The sequence below is a fragment of the Carassius gibelio genome, chromosome B18 (assembly GCF_023724105.1).
Source record: "Carassius gibelio isolate Cgi1373 ecotype wild population from Czech Republic chromosome B18, carGib1.2-hapl.c, whole genome shotgun sequence".
In the NCBI taxonomy this organism is placed as follows: domain Eukaryota; kingdom Metazoa; phylum Chordata; class Actinopteri; order Cypriniformes; family Cyprinidae; genus Carassius; species Carassius gibelio.
Genome location: NC_068413.1, coordinates 28492961 through 28514095, shown reverse-complemented (window position 1 = coordinate 28514095; position 21135 = coordinate 28492961).

Below are 21135 nucleotides of genomic sequence, written 5' to 3'. Positions count from 1 at the left end.
GCCGAGGCGGTGCCCGAGGCCGTTCCCCATGTGGTGCCCATGGCCGTTACCGAGGCGGTGCCTGAGGCCATTCCCGATGCAGTGTCCGAGGTCGCTCCCGATGCCTTGACCGAGGCGGTGCCCGAGACCGTTCCAGAGACAGTGCAAGAAGCCAAGGCACCTCGGGTCTTCACAGACAGTACAGAGTCTAGTCAGATTCCCGTGGACTCTCCGGAGTCGGGTCAGGTTCCGTTGGACTCTCCGGAGTCGAGTCAGGTTCCGGTGGACTCTCCGCAGTCGAGTCAGGTTCCGGTGGACTCTCCAGAGTCGAGTCAGGTTCCGGTGGACTCTCAGGAGTCGAGTCAGGTTCCGGTGGACTCTCAGGAGTCGAGTCGGGTTCCGGCGGACCCTCCGGAGTCGAGTCGGGTTCCAGCGGACGCTCCGAAGTCGAGTCGGGTGCCAGTGGACCCTCCAGAGTCGAGTCAGGTGTTTGTGGACCTTCCAGAGCCAGGACCAGTCACCGATGACCCTCCAAGGCCAGTCACCGATTACCCTCCAGAGCCAAGTCAAGTCACTGGGTGGTATGCTGCTCTGTTCTGGGGGACTCCTGTCTCTACCACGGGGGCGTGTTGGTCATCTGCTCCGCCCTGGGGGACTTTGACGTTGACCACGAGGACGTGGTGGTCTTCCGCTCCGGCCTGGAGGGCTCTGGCCTTGACCACAAGGCTGTGGTGGTTTTCCGCTCCGCCCTGGAGGGCTCTGGCCTTGACCACACGGCTGTGGTGGTCCTCTGCTCCGCCCTGGTGGGCGCCTCAACATGCCCTTTATGGACTTCTGTTTTGTGTATTTGAGTTCTGTTATGTTCCTGTCTGTTCCCCTTAGTTCCCCTTTGTTTTCTGTGTCACCTCACGTGACAAAGAGGCCCTGCTCTTTGTTGGGCACAGATTCTGAGGGAGAAGACGGCAATTAAGTAAACATGGACCAGGAGGATGGTGATGGGGACAGTGAGACTGTCAGGAAAGAGGTGCTTTTGTATTTTGGGGAAAACCCTATCCCAAGGGATAACAACCCCCTTACATGGTGGAAGGATAAGGTTCCCCACCCTGGCTGCAGTAGCCAAAATCCTATTTGTCTATACCTGCCACATCAACGCCATCTGAAAGGCTTTTCTCAGTTGCTGGGAACGTTGTTACTAAAAAAAGGGCAAGCCTGACTCCTGAGCATGTTGAAATGCTCACATTCCTCCACTCCAATATGTGACTGTATTTTGTCTTAAATGACACACACACACACACACACACACACACAGAGAGAGAGAGAGACACATACACACAGTATTCTTAAGGTGAAAGTAAAGTGTCAGTGTGTAAGTTGTTATTTGCATGTGAAATTGTGAATGAAGATGATTCTTTTTCAGTAAGCTAGGCCTATGTTCAACATAAATGTTGAGTTCTGAATGTTTATTTTCATTATTTATTTTTTTGTTGGAAAAGCACTTTCTGTATTAGCTTGAAGCCCCCAAGTTTACAATAGTTACTGTATTCTTTCAATAGCTCTAAGAAAGGGTGGCTTCCTGGGTGACGTTTTAATTTGTTTATTGAATGCTAGACAAGTTGTTATTTTCATCAAAGAATTACAAGATGCACTTTTTTCAGTAACCTAGGCCTTTGTGTTTTCAAGGCTTCGGGGTTTTATTGAATGCTACCTCTGACTAAGAAAAGCATTACTTTGCACTTTTATAATGTTTTATTTTGGAATTTTAAGAGCAATAAACATATTGCAATGTTAAGGAATTCACGTTTTTTCATTCAGAAAAAAAAAGATTCGTTAGATTAATCGATGCATCGAAAAAATAATCGCTAGATTAATCGTTTAAAAAATAATCGTTTATCCCAGCCCTAGTGTCTACCAACATCAAATGGAGCAGTATCACTTCTTGGAGTTAAAGCATCAGCTTTTAATTCCAGCATTCCTTTCTTTATTTTTATATTACCCTCTAGCTGGAAAGCTAGCTGTCTGAGCTTAAGCTCAATTTCAGCTTCAGACAAAGGAGCAGTCATGGATTGTGGGGAGACCTGCTTAACTTTTAAGACCCCATTGTCAATCAAAACAATTCTAATGACTTCCTTCACACTATCCTCCAGTCGCTTCTAACAACTTGCGATTGGAATATCATAATGAGAAGAAAACTGCTAAAGTCGATCCTTTGTAAAAACCTCAAGTAACTCTTCTGAAGGTTCCTTTAGGGAAGTCTTCTGAAGAAGCCATTACTTACTCAACACTAACTACCCTTAAGTAGTAACTACTTCCTACACAGAAGTTCAACCAACACAACAGGTCCAATAGCACACAGCTACAAAAGGAACAAATAGCAGCACAAATACTCAAACGAAGCTTTTAAAACTTTCAACAACAGTAGAACTAACCCAAAACCAGAAGATTACTTATCTCGAGCTATCACAAATATCTAAAGGTGATACTGGGCATTAGTCTACACTAAAGTCCACAAAGGAACTTCTCACAAAACACTGTTAACACTCTACACTATAAAAGTTAGGATCATGGACCAAATAAACGAAAAAATGTGCCTCAAAATGCTTAACTCACCTAACTTACGCATCCCACTTTTATTCCTATTAAAACAAAATAAGCATGGTTGCTGAGCCCAAACATAAAAACACATAAGATACACCCAGATTCCTGCCTTACACTACTAAATCCTATCTATCTTCTGAGGTGTACCGGGCACGAGGAGAAACTCAGTAACTGTGAACCAATTAAGAACACCAATTAATCAATGGTCACAGTTCTGAAATTCTTACCCCCGACAGAGAAAAAGTCTCCACCCAGAATAACCTCGCAAAATAAAAAAGGAAAAATAATAGATTTAAAGTGGATCTAGTTAACCTGTTAATTCCAATAGTATGTTCCTGCACAACCGGAGGCTGCAGATTCAGGACCGCAGATCTGGGCCGCAGTTCTAGGACCCTAGTTTTTCCTGACAGCGCCACCTACCGTACTGGATATAGCGATGGCTGCAGTTTCAGGAATGCAGTTCTAGTATCCTGTTGGTTTAGTTTGCAGTCATGTTACTTTGTATATAGCATCAATATATTAATCTCAGTAGCATGCTTTTAAATGTGATTTTTGATTCAAAATGCAGCAGAGTTAAATTATTAAGTGTGCTTTGAGTCACAATTTTAAATTTAAACATGAATTTACACAAAATATAAATAAAATATCAATTTTGTAAAATTGATGTATATCAATGTTAAAACAATTGTAAAAAATGAAGAACCTTAAAAGTCTTGAATTGTCTCTTGAATTATACAGTATTTTGATTCACTTGCTTAAGGTGAATTAGCTCATTATCAGGTAAGTTAAAGTTGGAATCAGCGTATGGAGTCACTAAATTACTGCCAATATTTTAAAAGTTGTTGAGAGGCAAGACAAGACACAAGAATGATTCAAGAATGTTTATTTATATACATATATAGGCTACATACATACATACATATATATATATATATATTATAGTTCAGACCAAAAGTTTGGACACATCTTCTCATTCAAAGAGTTTTCTTTATTTTCATGACTATGAAAATTGTAGAGTCACACTGAAGGCATCAAGGGCTATTTGACGAAGAAGGAAAGTGATGGGGTGCTGAGCCAGATGACCTGGCCTCCACAGTCACCGGACCTGAACCCAATCGAGATGGTTTAGGGGGGAGCTGGACCGCAGACAGAAGGCAAAAGGGCCAACAAGTGCTAAGCATCTCTCGGTGAACTCCTTCAAGACTGTTGGAAGACCATTTCAGGTGACTACCTCTTGAAGCTCATCAAGAGAATGCCAAGAGTGTGCAAAGCAGTAATCAAAGCAAAAGGTGGCTACTTTGAAGAACCTACAATATGACATATTTTCAGTTGTTTCACACTTTTTTTGTTATGTATATAATTCCATATATAATTCCACATGTGTTAATTCATAGTTTTGATGCCTTCAGTGTGAAACTACAATTTTCATAGTCATGAAAATAAAGAAAACTCTTTGAATGAGAAGGTGTGTCCAAACTCTTGGTCTGTACAGTATATACATGTCATTTTTGTGACAACATCACAACAGCACCAAAGTGAACCCCTTCTCCATCAGTTGCTGCATGGATAGAATGGCTGTAGGCTTCAACTCTAGAGAAAGAGAGAGTGAGAGACAGAGAGAGATGAATAAGAAACATTTGTTTAACATATTCAACTGGAATATATATATATATATATATATATATATATATATATATATATATATATATATATGAAAAGTGAAAGTCCTTGCAGCATGTGGTGCATCTCTTCAATTCGGGCAGGGATTTCCCTTTTTGGATTGTTATATGTATCTTGGAAAAGTGAGAGTGTACTTGTTAGAATATTTTGAGATCGTGAAAATATCCCTGATGCCTTTTTTAATCATCTGTCCTACAATGAGCCTAATTGAATACATAAAATCACTTCATATTGGCCATGCAAAACATGACAGAAACTAAAACATGATATCAATGTATAACTGTATGTGGAGTAGACCTGCAGATTAGGCCAAATTGTAACAAACTATTAAAATTGCCAAATGCCTAATTTATCATTGCAAAATAATGCCAAAACAACAGGCTAACACATACTGCAGCTAGGCAGTCAGTGCAGTTTAATTATGAAATATATTTTATACATAAATATGGTAAAACAACGACTATTAAGCCAGTATTCACTCTAATACATTAAGCTGCAGGTAAATCTTACAAACCTTACATCAACCATGCTCTTGTCATCTGATAAGTTTAATTAATGTGCAGGCTAGATTCACTTATAATACTTCGTCATTAAAACACAATTAGGATTTATGAAATAATAGCCACGAATTAACGTTGTAGTAATTAATAAAACTAGCTCACAAATTCTTAATTTGGTGGGAATTAATTATTAATTCATAGTTAGAAGTTCTCACTATGTAAACTTTGCACCGTTTAAACGTTATAAAATAAAACTTAATTAAATATTGGTACTCGCCGTCTGGTTGCGGTCCACGTCATCCATCTTTAATTAGTGTTGATTCAGTACAGTAGGTGGCGCGGTCACAAAAATACTAGGGTCCTAAAGCTGCGGTCACAGAATTGCGGTGCTGTAACTGCAGCCTCCGGTTGTGCAGGAATACCCTTCTCGTTAATTCAGGAGAGCTACCAGGGAAACTGCAATGAAACATTAAAACACTCCCACATAACATCTGGAAGGGTTCTCCCCCTTCCGTCATTGACAGGTGTTCTTGTAAGCTGACTGGTGATGTCTTGAGCCGTGGGCTTATATTCCCTTTTTCAGCTCTGGATTCTTGGCTGAAAGGGTTGGAGTGGCGGGCTGGGAGAAACTCTGTGGTGTGTGTTTCTCCGTTCCAGCCAGTCTGTAATCTGTAAGAATGTTTCTGTTCTGCACGAACAGTGTCAAGTTCATCTTGGAGCTCATCTCTCTGCAGAGTAAGCTCATTGATTTTAGCTCGGGCCGCTTGCAAGTGTTTTTCATAGGCCCGGGCTTTAGAGTCTCTTTCTTTTAGTTCAGTCTCTGCTCTTTTTAGGAGAGCGTCACCTTGCTGGAGTTTTTTGTTAAGTTCTTTTCTGGCTTTTCTCTCCAGCTGTTCTCTTTGATCTGTGTCGAGGCGAAGATCTTGCAGGGCATTGTGAAGTCTTTCTACTTTCTGTAGCTCTGGATCTGTGTCGTCCTCTTTCTCGCGCTGGTTCTGAGTCTCGAGGAGGAGCTGATCAAGGCGACTCTGGGTTCGGGCCTGGTCCTTCCAGGCCTCCTCCTCTTGAAGCTTAAGCATTGCTGCTTGCTGTTCAAGGTCGATGTTGCTCCGTGTACTGAGCCGTGCCTGGGCGACTAGAATGTGAACTAGGCTTCTGAGGATCCTGGTGAGTTCTTTGTAGTGGTTGCTTTGGGTTGGATCGTGTGCCATCAGTTAATCTAGCTCGGTGTCTAGTTGCTCTTGGTTTAGGTGTTGCAGCTTACTGGCGTCCTTGGGCAGGAAGGGGGTCGTCACTGCTTTCAACCATGTCGAGAGGTGGCCCCCATGGACTGCTGGACTGGATGACTGGAACATCCTGGCTCACTGTAGGTGAGAGAAACACAGCACGTTCGTTCTACGGTTAACAAGCTATATTCATAAGGGCTGTGCTGTTTATGAGAATTTTGGGGCTAACTGATGCAGACAGTCAGACAGTTCAGTAGCCAATAAACTTGGGTCAACGAAGGACCTGAAATGGAGATTTGATAGGCAGTAGCCTAGCGGGTCACGTGATGACACCGGTTGCTGGTTGTTGCTCTACTATTTAGCTTCTTTGGTGGCTCTCACAGGTTACTGTATCTATGTGAAATGAAATAAACAAATCACAACAGAACAGAGGATAGAAAAAGATCAAAGTGAAACACAACACTTGAAATGAGATAAAAACAATAGTAACACAATGTGTTAGTGAGAATAAGGAGGCCTCAGCCCAGTGTTGAGTACTCGAGACTCGGACTCGGTCTTGGACTCGGTCTCGTGACCGTATTTTAATGGTCTCGGTCTTGTCATGGACTCGGTGCATTTTGACTCGGTATTGACTCGGACTCGAACTTATGCCCGAGTCCACTCGAGTCCCAATCAAAATATTTCATGATTATTACTGTATGTTAATGTTTATTTAAATTGATGTATGTTTGACACATCCAATGACTGGTGATTTTCTTTTGACGTGAGACGTTAGGCCAGCGACACAATGGATGTGTGGCGCAAGCGTCTCAGCTGTGTGGCGTGTCTGTTTTTAATTCGGCTCCCATGTTAACAGGTTAGATCTTGCAGACTGCCTGCGTGAGACGCGCGTAAAACCTGTGCATGCTAGAAATAGAACCGACGCCTATTTTTCACGCGACACGCGTGCATGTTGGAAGCGTTTCCAGGCAAAATATACTAGGAAAATGTGTTTGTATGTCATTTTGTACACAAATACATATTAATTCATGATATTTTGATATTTGAAAGTCTATAGGTTGGCATAAATTCAGCTATAAATGTAATTTAAAAAATAAATTAATAATGATCGATTTTCAAACATTGCACCTGTCAAACATACTCTATTTTGCCGTCAATACTGTTGACGGTTTCCTATCAGTAGGTGTGTAAAAAAAAAAAAAAAAAAAAAAAAAGTTGATATTGTTGTCATGAAGACAAGATCCTGTTTTTTTCGGCGGCCTCCCTCTATGTCTCCTACAGCAGCAGCAGTGTGCCAAGCGCCGCATGCAGGCACGCTTCTGGTGTGTAAACACAGAAAACGCGAAGCAGCCACCACGCTTCTGGCACGCAGCAGAGAAGCCACGCAGCAGTGTGTCAACGGCCTTAAGTTACCCTCCTGCCATCCGCCTGTAGTGATCCCGCTTTCCAGGAAGCCACATTGCTACATTATTTCTCTCAACTGTGTTATTTTTACAAAGTAGGACAAAATGGTCACAGAAAAAAACAAATATTGTTTAATTAAATTATATAATGAATACAGACACAGACTGACTGTCTCAACACTAAACACCCCCCCCCCCCCCCCCAAAAAAAAAATGTCTGACAGAAGGCATTGAACTTATATGGCATTTCATCCAGCTTTCTTCCCCTGGCACATACACACTTTTGGATGAAATTTTCCTGGACAGTCAGTCGGCTCTTGTGTGTATGCCGTCCGTAACTAAAAAAAAACTTCGACTAGTGTGTATTTTACCCTGCATTAAAATGCACCATCCAGGGAAATTAGCATTAGATTTTCCGTTGCTGTTACAGAAAGTGATGAAATGGTAACTTTTGTCAGTCCCCACTTCCTCTGCACCAATAGAGAGAGTTTTAAGTCTGGGTGGATTGATCATGAGACCATATCGTGCTTGGTTGGGTAGCAGGATGGTCTCCTCACTTATTAAAAAAAAAAAAAAAGTAATTATGCCCATCTGTAATCTTCACAACATCTAAAGTGCACATAATCCAAGACATTTTCAGGATATAAGCAGTCATTAGTTAAGCTTCAAGGTTAAAAGTTATGTAAAAGCTGTTACAGTTGAACATTTACAGGTATAGTGGTACAGTAATGTTACTTGTACTAGAAGTGTTATGTAGAATTACAATATAGGGTCGTACAGTAATGTTATGTGTACTAGAAAGGTTATATGGATGTGTATAGTGGTACAATGATGTTATGTGAAAATGAGCACTTAATATTGACAAGTAACACTTCATAATACTAATAAAATTACCTTTACACCACATACTATGTGGCCCTTTTAACCTTTATTGTTTCCACCAAACATTTGACATACTCTTGAAGATTTCTTTAGGTCTTGTCTCAGACCCAATCTCTCTGGTCTCGGTCTTGACTCGGACTCGACCCTTTCTGAACTCGGTCTTGACTCGGACTCGACCCTCTCTGGACTCGATCTGGACTCGGACTCGAATGAGCTGGTCTCGACTACAACACTGCTAGGTTTTAAGATAGGGCCAACAGGTGAGTGGGGCTATCAGGGTAGGAAACCAAGGAAGATGGTGTGGCTTGGAGAAGAGATGGGTCAAACACTTACAATATATCCGGGGGAATATCTAATATTCTGTGGCTTATAATAAGTGGATGGGTTTTATCAAATTTAATTCACCTGGGTGAATTGATTTAGCTCAGGTGGAAACCTGAGATGACTGTCCAATCACCAAGGGAGTTCAAATACACAAAGGATGAACATAGGAACCTTAAAGTGAATTAAGGTTTGTTTTGTTTAACATCAACTGTGTAAATGTTAGTGGTGGGCATAGATATTTTTTTTTAAAATCTAGATTAATCTCACTGTGATCTTGAAATTAATCTAGATTAAAATGGCTCATTCGAATTCTGCCGAAGGCATTCAGAATATATGTGTTACCCAAATAAAATTGACAAACAGTAAGTCTTTGAGAAGGGGTTTATCAAGCTAGGTGGTGCATTAGAAAAGGGGCTAATCGCCTGTTTCCAAAATGCATCACAAAGTGCTTGAAAAAGCTGTAAACTAATTCCACATTGCACAAGGTGTAAAAAACATTACGCCTGTTTTACACCAATGTTTAAGTTTTTTTTTCAAGTTTGTAAGTGTCAAGGTACAGAAACCAAATAATTTAATATAAAATAGCACTGGATAGTCTTCAATGTAAAAATGAAATATACAATCAAACCTACATTTATTCAGACACCTTCAACATTTCTCACATTATTACAGTTTTGCTATATATATCAACAATTATACCTGGTGTCTGAATAATTTTTGGTTTGACTTAAAACTACAAACTAATTCAGTTAAGAGCAGTGAGGGATTTTCTTTCATTTTCTTGGATTAACATTACAGTTTTTTCGAGCATAATTTCCAAGGTGGATATTTTGACATATTTTGTATGTATTTGTCGGCACAAGAGCAAAAATAAGCAAATTTGAGGTTCAAGTGTTTTGAGAGGCCTTTCTCTTTGCAGAAGCTAGAATTCAGTTCAGTGTCACTGTCCGTGATACGCCTCTCCCTCTCTCCCTCCCTCCCTCTCTCTCTCTCTCTCTCTCTCCGCACCGAACACAGCGCGAGTAACCAGCTACTCTCTTCAGTTTTTCCGCGTCTTGTGTTTGGATGCTTTAATGTTTCAATCGACAAGCGGTAAGGTGTAAAAACATGCGAAAAAGATAAGCTTTCGTGACGATGCGCAACGGTGGCCCGTCAACTGTCCTGAGCATCTTTTTAGGCTGGCCTCAGCCAGTCGGTTATATAAAATATCAAGGTGAAAGTCATCGTAGCTTGCTTAGCATAGACCCAGCTCCCAACCCAACTTTGAGAATAGATTAACGGCTATTTTTTTTTTTTTTATCGCCCGATAAGAGTCTCGCGTTAACGCAGCACATTAACGCCGATAACGGCCCACCACTAGTAAATATATATGTAGAAATGAGAGGTAACAGCTTTACCTAATAATGATAAGACCAAAAGGGAATTATGATTAAAAAAAAAAAAAAAAAAAAAAAAATAGCCTAACCCAAAAGTATAATTAAAAATCTAAATAGGAATAGACAGGATGAATCACAGAAGAATAAGTAGTTGGTTTTCACCACAAGGTGTGCTCTCTGTGCTTAACCTGGTAAGCAGAAAACTTAATTTGAAATAAAAAATTCAAAACTGGTTTAAATTGTAATTTAAAATTAGCATGTAAGAAGAATTAAAAGGAAAATCAGAACACTATCCTATAATAACCAATGATAACAGTAAGGTATCATTAATATTTATGAAATTAATCCAAAAAGGGTAAAAGTGGAAATATGCAATTCAAAACAGAATTGAAAACATACAAAAGAGAGCTGAGAGCTGTGAACCGACTTAACAGGAGACTGCCACTAGATGGCTTACTTCCTTCTAAGTGGGTTAATCAGTGGTTGACGTGAGACATTTAAATTTACACTATTGAACAATTAAACTTAAATTCAAATCATGTTCTCAGCAAATAGGGGACGTCCCCCAGACGTTCCGAACGTCCGCTTGGGTCCGCAGTACGTCCGATTTATAACGTTCGATTTGGTCCGCTTTTTAACGTTCGCTGGCGGACGTTCGGAGGACATTGTTCTGAGACAATTTGTGAACGTCCCTGTTTCGTCCTTCATCTGCCATTTCCATTTCAACACTTGAAAAATTCAGTCCTTTAACTTTTTATAATCAGACGTAATTTAATTGCAAAATAAATGTAGCTGCAATCTGTTAATGTAATGTAACCTGTAATTAAATTACAGTTAATTATGATATTGTTAATGATTACAAAGGGAGTTACATTTGAATATTTTCACACATATACATATTTAAAATATGAGACCAATGTTTCTGGAGTTGAAGACAGAATATGACACATGCTTATTCCATAACTGTTTTATTTCATATTTTGGTTTATGTAAATGATTATTTATTTATTTATTTGTTTTATTTTATTTTTAGATTAACTGCCTTTTTTTCCAAGGCATTGTTAGATGCCAATGTTTCCTGTCATAGCTATGCAAAGATTTGATTTCAAAAACAGTATCATAGGTATTAAACTATATCTTATGATTTTAAATCTGTATTTAACCTAAAAAATATTGCAAAGTAAAAAGAGCTGCCAAAGTCCTATTTTGAGGTGGTTGTACTTTACAATTAAATTATAGTCTTAATTCAAGTGAAGAAGGATTCTCTAACCATTAAATTATAGTCTTAATTCAAGTGAAGAAGGATTCTGAAATCTGAGAGTAATCAGTGTTGAGTACCACTGTAACATTAACCCTTTCTGCTTTAATTGATTCAAAATAATCAAAATTGGACAACACTAGAAATTTAGAAAAGTAATCAAAATGTAATCACATGTAATCAGTTACATTACTTAAAGTCGTTTAAAACAGTGACACTACATATTACATTTTAAATAAGGTAATTTGTAATCTGTAACCTATAACATTTCCAAAGTAACCTCCCCAACACTGGACCTGACACATAAGCTCATATTGAATTTCAAATGGTATTTTTGCCTAAAACAAAACTGTAATAATAACAGATTTTTTTTTTTAGAAAGTGAAAAAGTGAAAGTGAAAGTGAAGTGACATTCAGCCAAGTATGGTGACCCATACTCAGAATTTTTGCTCTGCATTTAACCCATCCGAAATGCACACACACAGAGCAGTGAACACACACACACACTGTGAGCACACACCCGGAGCAGTGGGCAGCCATTTATGCTGCGGCGCCCGGGGAGCAGTTGGGGGTTCGATGCCTTGCTCAAGGGCACCTAAGGCGTGGTATTGAAGGTGGAGAGAGAGCTGTTCATGCACTACCCCCACCCACAATTCCGTCCGGCCCGAGACTAGAACTCACAACCCTTCGATTGGGAGTCCAACCCTCTAACCATTAGGCCACGAGAAAATAGGAGTAACTTATGTAATTAACAATTAAACATCAAAATCATGATGCCTTTCAATCATATAATTGAACATAGCTACAATTAGGTTTATGCATGAATGAAGAAAATATGTTTGCATCCCAGGAGCTCTACTAGAATGTTATAGAGTGAATGCTAAGGAAAACATGAAGAAAAGAAAGTGAAAAATAAGACAGGTGAGACGAATAAATAAGTAAATTATTTTCATTTACATATTAAATTGTTTATTTGTGCTATATAAATAAACTTGTATTGTATAAACTGTTGGTAGGCCGACAAGAAAAGTTATTTAGGAAATAAATTATTTTAGTTAGTGCATTTAAGACTGCTATACTACATAGAACTCTATAAAAAAATAATATAGCCTCACTGGAGATAGGATCCAAGCAGCTGTCGATCAAATGAGCACATGACCGAATGACGTCACTATAGGGCACGTGGCATGTATCCATGGCAACGATCAGCCGCTAATGACAGTTAACGGTCATCAGGTGATTTCCTCAGATACGGCCTTGAGTTTTCGCTTTTGTTTGGGCAAAAAAGGTATTTATTATTTGATATTATTAGACATTACAGCTACCGAAACTACTGTTTATCTCCTAATGCTTACATTTAATGAAATTTACCTTTTTAAACCATTAAAGCTGAAGTTGTCCCACGCGGCTGCTGAGGTTAGGTTATGTGAACACTTTCTAAGCTAACGTTAGCTTGTAAAGCTGAAATGTTTAAACATATATAATACTGGCAGATATTAAATTTAAATATTTAATTTCCATATGGTAAAAATACACAAAAAGCATATGTCCGCTAAATTTCTGACCGCTTGGTCTAAATCCAAACTGTCAACAGTCTTTACAAATCTTTTGTCAATGGATACACGACAGTCCTAGACATTTAAAGTCATAACACTACTGAATGTGTTCATTTTGTTGTTTTAGGGAAGACAATGGGAAGAAATGCCATCGATTAACCACAGCTGACAACCAGAGACACGAGGACACACCATCCACCAAAACACACACACGAAACTAGCCCTGCAACTTTACGATTGTTCAATTAAAATAAATGTATTTTGCTTCATACAGCGTGACTGTTGTCTTTGATTAGCTTAAAAGTACAATAAAATGACATTTAGAGGATTTAAAGCAAAAGTCCTCTAAACGTCCTGAATGTCCGCTGCACGTCCTGTGAACATCCAGGGGACGTCTTCGCGAACGTCCGCTCGATCGTAAAGCGGACCCTACATGCTGACGTCCGGGGGACTTTGCAGAGGCCATTTAGGGGACGTCCTGGGGACCTTTTTTTGTTAGCTGGGTTTGAACCATATTCAAAGTAAATGTAAACAGTCAGAGGCAGGGAAATTGTCTAACATAAAATAATATTTGCACGAGCAAAGCCGTAAATGCAAATAACTATTGTAATTTAGATGAGCTAATTCTATATTCACATGGAAATATAAATTAGCAGTGAGCGAGCATTATCTGAAATGGCCACAAGATGGCGTAATTGCACTCATACAGGCTGAAGTTAGAAGGCAAGGCGTAATTTGAGACTTCTGAACACTTAAAGTCAGCAGAATTATAGCCGACTTCAATGTACAGCATTTTGTCAGCACTGATTCTGGTTCTATACTGCACAAGAACGTGAGGCAGGAATCCTTTTGCTGCCAAACACACAAATGTGAACAACAGGAATTTTTCCATCTGTTGCACTCCCATACACATTTATCAAAATAGCACTTATGATTTAAATGTTTTAGGTTTAAAATCGGGTAGCTTAGCCAATTTATCATTCATTTTTGAATATAACTGTGGTTCACCACGAATTCAATAACTATATGTAATAACAAGCCCTTTTTACTACTGAATCAGAGGAACATCGCTCATGTTCAGATTTACATATTGCACTAAAAAAAGATTTCTTCATCTTTTAATAGGCGGGTTATTAATATTAAAATGTTCTCACTGCAGAGAGATCTTGGTCTTCTCTTAACAGGAGACTTTTATCATTATTCTGCAGTTTACTTTCATTAAAATAACAGTGACTATACTGTTAGGTATTTCTAGAATCTAGAATCTTTTACTGTGATTTACCGCAAATCAAACAGTGGTTTGTCCAGCAAACGGCCATACAATTAACTTATCAACTTTCAATAAAGTTATCACTTCTTATAATTCCAGGAAAAATAGTTTGTGTCCATGAAACCATTCTCCTGTCCGTACAAAATTTAGGTTACTGAAAATTAACAATAAGCTTGTAGCTAAGATCAAACATTTCATTGACTCGTGATGTGAGCATTTTAGACAGAAGCAATCATGAATATATATTGGATTTTAATAATTGAACTAATAATATATCAAACTACGATTCACACAGAGTAAATATGCGTACAACAATACAAACAGTAGAACAAATACAAAACATGACGGAGTGAGAGAGAGAGAAAGAGATAAATAGGCGAGATCACAGAATAATCTCACAGTATGGCAAAATCACAGACAGTAACCTTTTGAAAGACAACAAGGAATCAGGTCGACAACTTATAAGCAGCATTTAAATCTCTTTAGAAAATAATCCTTGCATGTGGTCTCTTTGTGACTCGCAAGACGAGCATGCATGTGTCATTCTTTTGGAGCTGGGTGTGTTCTCTCGTGTCTTTTGGAGCGAGCCGACTTTCGCAATGTTTTAAAGTTTCACTGAACAAAATGATTCAGAGTTTGTCTCCCTCGTGTAGGGAGAGGCGAATATGAGAATAAAGTTATTAAGGAAAAGCAAAGAAAAAATGGAGATGAAAGCTCCCTTAAGGAGCCATGAGAACAGGCTGTTCTCTCAGCCGCACTTCCTTGGTCAGTTCTCTTATTGATCGACTGGTTCACGCCTCTGTTTGTGCGAATTACCAATGAACGTCCGCGATCTGAAGCGGGATAAAGTTTCCTTTGTGTCTGGGGAAACACCCACTTGCGTAAATTATCGCGTTTATCAGAATTTAGCAGTTATATTTTAGAAAGTTGGTAATTCCAGATTAATATATTTTACAAACCTTCCCTAAAGGTGGATAGTTCAGTCACAACATGACGATTACACAGAAACCAAAAATTACATGTAAAGGTAGAGAAAACATAAAGTTTCATTCATATGCAGAATTACGCACAGCACAAAAAGGCAACACAGTCAATATATTTAGAATACGTTTTAAAAAGGTATTTTTCTATTTTCTAACAAGAATTCCAATGACCTGGCTTTGCTGTACTGTTTCCAAGTAGGGTCAAAAAGTTTATGATCTGGTCAGGGGTAGTGTTACAAATCATGACTCTTATTTGAGAACATTACATTAGGAGAAAGATTTCCAAGTTATAAATCAGAAAATCATAAACATCGCATAACTGGTTAACCCTTGTTAACCCAGCACAAACCTATCAAAATACATCTTATTAAGGACTTACATAAAGAGCGTAAAGAAATGGTTGTGTGTGTGTGTGCTTATGTGTGTGTATTGTGGAATGTGTTTAGTTTCTCCTTTGAGGCTACTCACTTGACTGTGGAATTTGCTGTTGTGCCGTGAGGGGGTCATAAAGTAATTTAGATCCAGCCATGCTGGCACCAGGCCAGTCATCTAGCTTAGAGAGAGTTTGGTTTAATATGCCTGAATTCAAAAGCTAAAGTTTAGGGTTTGCATTGTTTTAGATTCAACGAACCTTGATTCATTAGTTCAGAACCAATGAATCAATGAACTGCTCATCTATTACATATTGTTGATTGCATTTTTTTAGTGTGTGGTGTGCTATCCTGTGATTGGTGTTTTGTGTTTGGTCTTTGTGTGTTTGAATACAAGTACTGGCCATGTTTTATACACAGGCCACTTACAATGAACTAAGTTCTTTTATTTTACTGTTTGCCTCGCGATGAGAGGAATAAAACATAATTCACCCCAAAAAGATGCGATGTGGTTGAGGATTTGAGATTTGGATTTCCTCAGAAAAAAAGGATGAAGTGCTTTATTCAGCAGGGATCATAAACATGAGTAAGTCTCTTTTTATTTATTTATTTATATATTTGTTTTCACATAACGTGTAAACATTTTACTTATTAGACCTTTTCCAAAGACTTTTTCCAAACTATAATTCCTGACTAAATGTATAATCAAGTGAAATATTATGAAGTTTCAATAACAATATACAATACTATACAATTCAAAAGCTTGATATAAATGATATAAATGTAATAAATAAATGTAACAGTTACATTTAATGTAACTCTTTCAATTTACCCCCCCCCCCCCAAAAAAAAAAATATTCTCAGCTCTTTTCAAAATTAATAATAATAATAATAATAATAATAATAATAATAATAATAATAAATGTTTTTTGTTTTGTTCCTGATAAACTATTTAACTGCTCCCCCAAGTGGATATTAAATTATGTTGTGGGATAAATATATTCTAAATAAACTACAAACATAAAATTATATATATTTATTTTGTCCTCACATTCTTTCTTGTAATTCCTCCCTCTCAGACACACAGCTGAGTGAAAGGCTCATTATGCAGCTCATTATGCAGGCCTTTGTCTTCTCAGGTGTAAATCACAATGATATTCATGATAGTTGACACCTACTCGATGATTTTCACATGATATAGAAATAAAAATTTTAGGCTACAAGCTCCAGTTCTCAAAAATCCCAGGAACCATTGTTCTGTTTATGTTTTATTGCCTTATTCAAGTGTTTTAACATTTTAGTTTTTCACTAACCACGCACAATTTTTTTTTTTTTTTTCGCAAAAACACAATCATGTACATACATGCTGCTCACATATTATTATAGCCAAGTTTGTGCTGATTACAGTGAGATTAGACTTTAGCCATTAAGATATTTATAAGAAACAGAAAAAAGCACAAATGTCATGGAGGAACGACCATGGGAACGACTGATGTTGTCAGTGAGCAGTCAACCGGAGCTATATGACAAAAGTTCATATTTCTATAGGGACAGGAATAAAAAGGACCTAACGTTTTATATATATATATATATATATATATATATATATATATATATATATATATATATATATATATATATATATATATATGAAACATATTAATAGATTAATTGAATAAAGGCCAAAGATAAGGAACATTTCGTTTTACCCCAAACTAATTATATTTTATCTTTAACCAATAAAGAGACATCAGAGCCAGCGGCAATTGTCAGAAGGTCTAGCCGAGGTGAAACTGCTCTCGGCGGATACATGAGCTCTGAGCTCCCACTGATCACATGGAGCTCATCTCCGAAGTCTATTTTTTAAATAGACGCTGTCTTAATAAATAAACTGCATATTTGAGTTTAAAACAATTATTTTCTTGCCTGAAATACTTTTAAAACTACATTTCATGACACGATAACCGTAATATTTAGAAAATTATCCGAATGAAAATGGCGGTTGAAAATGCTGCATTAACTCAGCTGGCAGGAGACCCCCCATGAAGGCTCACCTGAGCTGGAGGCTATGTTTTTTTTTTTTTAACGACCTTACATCGTCATCTTGTTAGCGCATTTCCATGGCAAGTCCAACTTTGCAGTGGCGCGATCCATGACCTCTAACAGCTCTACATACGCAGTTCAGGAGAATTGAGAAGGCTCAGCCTCAGTTTCTTCACCATCCTCAAATATCTCCTGCTTTCCCTGGGTAAAAACCCAGCAGAGCACTAACCTCAGTATCAGATAGTGTTAAAGATATAACATCATCCTCCCGAGGCTCTCTCTTTTCCACCGCCATTACAAACACGAAAGGGAAGATACCTCTTTAAAACATCCAAACAGATCCACCTGTAATTGCCTTTTTTTCGGAAGAGCAACGAACGTGAGTGGAGTTTTATTCCTTGAAAAAATGCTCACAATGCATGCCAATTGCCTCCTCAAAGACATTGCGTGCGTGCTCTTCACCCAAACAAATGACGGAAAGATCGCATGTGTCATCAGGTGTCAAATAATGCTGACATGGACGCACACATTGTCTAAATGCTTGCTAGTAGTCCCCATGATATACAGAGAAAGATTGCTCTTACCAATTCTTTCAGATACACGCTTCAAACAGAACAGTCAGTGAAGACGAACAAGAGAACGACGTGTTCTCCAGGTGCCTGTTTATAGTCGCACCGGTAGTGACGTCAGAGGCTGTAGCCGGCCAACAAGTTGGTGTTTTTTCAATGTATGCTTCAAACACAGATCACGACGAGGGGTCCCCCATAAGCGGCCCCTACCGAGAGGCCCCCTCTTTTAAGGGACGAAATATCAAGGAGAAAAGTAGTCTTAAATGAAAGAAACTTCTCAGAGACTGAATCTAGGGGTTCAAAAGGAGCCCTAGAATGGCCTTCTAAAACTATAGCCAGGTCCCAGGCCGGCACTCTAGTACGAGTTGCAGGTCTCAGCCTCAAAGTGCCACGAAGGAAACGAGAGATAAGTGGGTCTGTTCCGCAAACCAGATTCGACTCGGCCAGTGTGTAGCTACGTGAAGTAGACTTACTCTGTCCTGGCGGACTCTCTCCAGAACTCCTGGGAGCAGAGCAACAGGGGGAAAGGCGTACAGACGAAACGGTCCGGTACGAATACACGTACCTATATATATATATATATATATATATATATATATATATATATATATAGGTACATGTATTCATCCCGAACCCTTTCGGTACAGGGATTTCGGTACGGTGCACGTGTGTACCGAATGACGGAATGCAATATTTTGTGCGCGGAAAATAAGTACATTTTCGTGTTTCCAAACGAACATATTAAGTGGCGGAAGTCACCGCGTTCAGCGCAAATCCCGCCCTGCAGCTGATTCTTAGGCCGGCGACATACTGGATGCATGGCGCAAGCATCTCAGCTGCGTGGCGTGTCCGTTTTTAATTTCGGCTCCCATTTTAACAGGTTAGAGCGTTCAGCGCAAATCCTGCCCTGTTTTATTAAACGGATTTGCGCTGAACGCGGAGACTTGATGAGATGCGCGTCTCATGCAGGCAGTCTGCAAGCTCTATCCTGTTAAGATGGGAGCCGAATTAAAAACGGACATTATAATTATATATAAATTATAAAACAAGTATGTGTTTTATAACTGCACGCGAATGCTAGAAATAGAACCGACGGCTATTTTTCACGCAACACGCAAGAGTGTTGGAAGCGTTTCCAGGGGCACGTTCTTCGTACGTCGCTTAATAAATCCGAGATAAAATGACACATCCAAGATGATATCATCGTGCTAATCATGATCCAGCTAATTGGGTTCTTCGAACACACCTGTTGTGTATGATTAGTATCGCTGGATTGAGTTATCTGAGATAATTGCGCGTTCATGTGTTGGCTTAAAAGGGGATATGTATCGATACTCGAAAGAATGATCAGCAGTGCAGCGATTGGCTGGTGGCAAGATGGCAATGTAATGACGTCATGTAATTTAAAATGACACCCGACGACAAACTTGACAAATTTCTGGACTTTTATAAGGAAACAGCCAAGCAAACAAAACTACATAAATGTTATAATAGATACATGAAACAGATAATAGATAAACGTTTTTACTTTATTAGAATTTTTTCATGATTCCCAATTATTTAGATTCACAATTTATAGTAGTTGTGCAGTCTTCACATTTTTATTTCAATGTAGAAATTATCTATTCATTTCGTTTTATGTTTGGACAGATTTGTTACGTGACAGCTTTAATGAAAGTTTCTTAAGGGTCAATATCATGTTATCTGCATCTCCTGCGCTCCATCAAGCCACTCTTATAATAGCAGTCACACTCAAAATAATGCATGACTCTTATCTGTATAGCATGTGTGTAAGACTCTAATACAATTATGAAGTAATAATTTTATGAGAAATAAATATTTCAGTGAGTAAAACTTGCTGTGTCTTTAGTAGGCTGTCATGAACTATTCAGCATTTTTATATTATTTTTAGATATTTTTTTAATGATTATTATTTTAAATTATTGTCCCTGGATCAGTAAGATACTCTTGTAATAAAGTAGTGGTGGTAGCAGACATATTTTGAATTCAGTTCTGATTGAAACGGACTTGTTGCTATGACAGCAGCTCTGGGATGAGCTTCGAAGAACCAAATGATCCAAGATCACGCCAAATCGTCAACAATCAAATCCAGCTAACTGAGTTAGCGACATACGAAGAACAGGCCAGAGGTAAAATAGGATAGGAAAATATGTTTATATGTCATTTTGTACACAGATAAATATTAATTCATGACACTTTGATGTTTGAAAGTCTAGCTATATGTTGACAAATTCAGATATAAATGTAATTTAAAAAATAAATAAATAAATTATTATCGATTTTCAAATATTGCACCAGTCAAACATAGTCTATTTTGCCGTCAATACTGTTGATGGTGTCCTTTATCAGTAGGCTTTATATTTATGCTCAACATGAAGTATAGATATTGATGTCATGAAGACAAGAGCCTGGTCTGTCAGCGGTCTCCCTGTCACCTACAGCAGCAGGCACGGCATATAAGCTGGGATTGGTAATGCTGCACTGTAATCATAGTTATTTATTTATATTTTTCATTATATTTTATTATATGATATTGGTTTGAGACTGAGAGTATTTTATTTAGTGGAGAACTTTGCAGCAGTATTTTATTTTTTATTCTTTTTTTATTTTATATATATTTTATTACAACGTATTTAAAAAAAAAAAGTGTATAGTAATAAACAACTTGCAGTTTAATGTTTGCATTTCTTTCCCTTACTGTACCGAAAATGAACCGAACCGTGACTTTAAAACCGAGGTAAATACCGAACCGTAATTTTTGCGTACCGTTACACCCCTAATATATATATATATATATATATATATATATATATATATATATATATATATATATATATATATATATATATATATTTGTGCACTAATCTGACTAATACATTTTTACAGCACTTTAATTGAATGGATGTTTTCTTCTCGAACAAAATGAAAGGGTAGTGAATTTGAACTATGCACAAGGGTTCAGAAAAAAGAACACATCACACTGGCTTTAGTAGCACTTCACTGATTACCAGTCCAGTATAGAATTCATTTTAAAATCCTGGTTCTTACTTTTAGAGCCTTGCATGGCCAAGTCCCTACCTACATCACTGACTTGATACA